The sequence below is a fragment of the Parasteatoda tepidariorum genome, chromosome 2, assembly GCF_043381705.1.
Source record: "Parasteatoda tepidariorum isolate YZ-2023 chromosome 2, CAS_Ptep_4.0, whole genome shotgun sequence".
Taxonomy (NCBI): Eukaryota; Metazoa; Arthropoda; class Arachnida; order Araneae; family Theridiidae; genus Parasteatoda; species Parasteatoda tepidariorum.
This window is the reverse complement of record NC_092205.1, coordinates 98,253,648-98,258,652: the sequence shown is the minus strand read 5'-3', so window position 1 is coordinate 98,258,652 and position 5,005 is coordinate 98,253,648.

Here is a 5,005-nt window from a genome sequence, read left to right as displayed (position 1 = left end):
TATATATATATATATCATATAGTTTATTAATATTTTCTGCGCCCGGGTGAGGAGGGCAGGAAGGGCGGGCAAGGTGCGTTATGGAAGAAATTTTTCGAAAAACTTAAAAATAGGGATTGAATTTTGAAAAATTATTTTAATTGTTTTCAAATTCTTTTTTATTCAAATAAAATTTCGCTTTTAATAAATTTTTTTAAAACTTTGTTTGATTTATCTTTCGAAGAAATTTTTCGAAAAACTTAAAAATAGGGATTGAATTTTGAAAAATTATTTTAATTGTTTTCAAATTATTTTTTATTCAAATAAAATTTCGCTTTTAATAAATTTTTTTAAAACTTTGTTTGATTTATCTTTTAGGACAGAAATTGAAAAAAAAGCCTCTTCTATAGAAAAAAAAAGGTGATTATAAATAATTTACTTAATAACTGTCTGCTTCAGAAAGCTCCTCGGTATGTACTAAATATATAGTAAGCAACAAAAAAAAACGTGACTAACTATTGATCTTATGATCGGATTTCCACTCAATGGCAATGGTTCAAGAGCCTGCACTTAAATATATTAATCAATTAGTAGATAGTTTAAGTTGCCCTTAAAAATTAAAAGAAAAGGTTAATTTCATAAAAACATTCAATATAAATGTAATTATTGGAGCGCTTTTAGTCTCCTCCCCCCCCTTACACAAAAGAGAGAGAAAAAAACAACCTACTTATTCCTAAGAAAAAGAGGAAAAATAACTTAATATAGAATATTAAATTGTGTATTACGTGTCAAACTGTAGTTCTCGATTCTCTTTCAAAAAAAATACAAGCCTAATTGTGAAAATATAAAAATATATAGACTATATACCATATAAATTTTCAAGCGATTATTTAAATTCTCTGCAATGCGTTGTGATTTTCCGGTGTGTATTTTTGTTTTCCAACTATCTACATTTATTTTTTAAATGTATGAAAATTTATTTTTCAAAATAAAAATTAAGCTAAGTATTGCATTATGTTAAGGAAATTTAGACTGAAAGCTTTAAAATGTTAAATTCAAATCACAATTCGAATTTTTTGTAATTCATTCCATAAAAATTTTTATTAAAATTTTCACCTTTTGGATAAGTTCAACTTTTTAAGTTAAAATATGAATTATTGACGGAAACTGCTAATGCTATAACTAAAGAATAAAAATATTAAAAACAAATCGTTAATTTTCAAAATCAATTTTTTTTAAAAAATTTTGATCGCCGAAAGGCGATTACAGATTATCTATTGGCAAAATGGTACTTGTCTAATTTTTTCCCGTCTACGTTCTTTGGCTTTAGAAACCACATGCTTCCAAAAAAAAAAAAAAAACACGTGCTTCAAAAATTTATGATTGAGTCGTGGTGGCTCAGGGGATGCAGCATTTGCCTCTCAATGAGGTGAACCGGATTCGATTCCCAGTGATGGTTGGTGGATACGAGTTCCGGCCCGACTCGCACCGACCATAGTGCTAACGTAATATATCCCCAGTGGTAGACATATTATGGGTTTTAGTCCCCTTGCCGTCAGGCAAACTGTGGGAGGTTTTCCTGGTTTCCCTTTCTATGTAATAAAATTACGGGTTAGCTCCATTAAAAAATCCTCCACGAACGCAAACTCCTCCCAATACTTGATCCAGGAGTTCCCTTGTCTTCTGGATCTTTCCTTGTCATCTTTCGCGCCTGAATGATTTTCGCCTTAACCCTCTATCAACAATTACGGATTGACTGAGTAGCAGTGTTGAATAAATTTGAAGAAATCTAAATGAATCTGTAATATGATCGAAATGTGATCTGTGAGCTATATTTAAAAGATAGTTTAACATCTTGATTTTCAAAGTGTCTTTCATGTTGGTACCTTTAGTTTCTCCATTATACGTAAAAAACCACTGTGACAGAGGGGATATTATGCTTGCCTTTCAATGAAGTAATCTAGGTACAAATCAAAGCCATGGCTGATCGATTTGAATTATGCCCCCAGCTCTAACTGACCACAGTGCTGACGTAAAATATTCTCAGCAGTTGACGTATCAGGGGTTTGAATCCCCTTCCTGCCAGGCTTATCGTAGTAGGTTTTCGTATTTTTCCTCTCCATGAAACACAACTGTGAGTTGGTTCCAGCAAAAATTCTTCCACGACTGCTAGTTGGTCCAAAAGGTTGATTCAGGAGATCTTTTATCTTCTGGTTTGGGCTACGGAGTTAAGTATTAAACGCCGTGATCTCCTAAAAGAGTCGTTTGTTTAATGTTATATACAATCAAACATATAATATACATAAGTTCAAATGATTTCGTATAATCTAATAATTTAGTTTATGATCTTTCATGTATCCTATTCTTTCAGAATTGTTTCCCCGATTTAGAGATCTTTATTTTTTCCTCATTATTATTACTTTTTGGTCATTTTCTTCTGCTTCACTGTGTTGCCTTCTTTCATTGTGTATTTCGACACAGAATGTTTTTTATTGTAAAACCGAAACTTTAACTTGTCTGTTAATATATACCATTATTTGTTCTTATTTCACACGTTTCAGCTGTATTCATGCGTAGTTCAAATACAACTGCCTCTTTACTTAGTAACTGTACTCTTGTTCGTTATGACATTTAGAACTTTGAAGATTAATGAATGTATTGTTTCTCTTATCTTGTCTACTTTTTAGTGACGTCTATTTTGGGTAACAAAAAATAAACTGGGGGTTGAATTAGCTTTAAAATAAGATAGATGTGATTTGCATAAACATGAAAATTAATTCCATTTTTCTCAATGAATGGAGTTGGACCACATTCAACTAAAGTTTTTGCATTGTAGCTTTGTTTTTAAAGGAAGATCGCCAAGGACAAAAACTGGGCTTGACAGTGTACCCCCCTCCTCACCAGAAAAAAAAACAGGATATACTCGGAAAAGGTTAAGGGGTGTATCACCATCAGTCGATTCATTTTTCTGTTTGAAAATGAAGGCATTGTCAGGAAAACACTTTGCGTGATATCGTTGACGGTCTTTTAACAACTATAGTTTTACTCAGAAAACATCTCCAAAGTAATGTTTTCTGTGCGAACGTCTATGACAACAGTGTGTAAGAGATATTTAAATTCGGAATTATCTGAGTTGATATTTTTTTCCTCCCTTCCCTTAAAAATAATTATATTTTGTCTATATTGTTATTGTTGACAACATTTTTATTGTTGTCTGATATTGTTGACTGTCATGTGCAGAGTCTGACTAAGGCAGGGGCATACGGGGCAGTGTTAAACAAAATATCAGTACAGTGTAAAATTCGTAAGCTTCTTCATTAGCCTATCGTATGAACACAAAAAATCTATATTTCGTAAATCCATGGCTTTCTAGGGTGGAATTCAGTTACATTTTCGCTATTACGATGGTCAAATTTGGCCAATGAAAAACCTGTATTTTTACGTATCGCAAAATTTAAATACCTCCATAAAGTTCGGTTCTTCATTACTGAAGTAGTAAGGCAGAGGGGGGCCCCAAAAAGAGGTTTTTGCCCCTGGCCACACTATAGGCTATGCGGGACCTGGTCATGTGACAATTATAATTTTGCTCTGAAGACATCCCCAAACTAATGTTTTCTGTGCAAATGCCTGTGACGGCAGTGTTCACACATTGCCATATATGAGATATTTTAATTCGGGATTATCTGCGTTGATTTTTTTCTCCCTTCCCTTAAAAATAATTAGATTTTGTCTCGATTATTTATTAGTGATTTATTATTTGAGGGGTGGCTGTGACTAGTTGGCATTGTTTTTGAGTTTGCAACTTTTTTTATTGTACTTCACATATTCTGATTAACTCTGAGTCTAGTATAATTCAACTGCTTGCTGACAAATCAATCGTGAAAAAAATTGCAATTAAAATTTCTAAAAAATTTTTTAAAATTTCTAAAAAATTTTTTAAAATTTCTAAAAAAATTTTTAAAATTTTTTTCCAACAAAGCCAATTTACCTCGAATGGGAGAATAAACATAAATTAGTAACTTAAATTGAAGCATGCACTGCAGGCTTGTAAGAAATACACGCTTATAAATTTAGCAGTTGCTTCAAACACTAAACAAGTTAGTCATTATAATTTTAATCTGAACACTCTAATAGTAAGGAAATGGGGTAAGATGCTAAAAAAAGTTTAAATACTTAGTTATCATTAAAGGATAAATCGCCATTTAAAATGCTTGATACCGACCCTATGCCAACATACCATAGTGTTCTCTTGTTGAAACAAGCTGGCATTTCAGTTAAGGAGTATTATTACTCGTTAATATTCTGTAATGTCAAACGTTGTCCTAATAAGGTTTCACGTTTGGAACCACACAACATCCACAGGGAAGGACAGTGGTTCAGTGGAGACTTGAAGCTCGCACAACTTTAGATCGAAGGGCAACAAATTGTCTGAAATGTAAAGGAGGCATTTGCGCAATGCAAACGACATTCCCCATTGTGCTTTGGTTAAGAAATTATACACCCTTAACCTCCTTGACCCTTAGGACACATCGGGCTGTTGCGTGATTGGTTAATTTAATTATCCATTCTACCTATCCAGCTGTGAATAATAATATTGGGTCGGTAAGTTCCCTTTTTTTTCTTAATTTTTAATGTTGCGTATTTTATTAAATGTTTGTTGTATAATGTTTCGATCATTCGAAGGAGACTGATTTGTTTTCCAATGAATTTATGTTGATTTTCAGATCATTAAAATGGAATGACGAGTTGAGAATTTTCACCACTTCTTTCTTTTTGCTTCTAATTAAGGTTCTAAGGCAGGAAAAGCTGCTCGGAACATTTGTGCTGTGTATGGATGGTGTGAAAATGAGTCGTGATTTAAAAATGGTAATTTTTACCTCACAGACACCAGTCTTTCTGGCCTTCCAACTGAATGTTTAATGTAGAGTGCTTAAACCTAGTTCTGCATGGAAACAAGCATCAAATGAAACCGGCAGAAAAAATATCCACATTAAAAAAAAACTGTGAGATGTTAATTACCAACTGA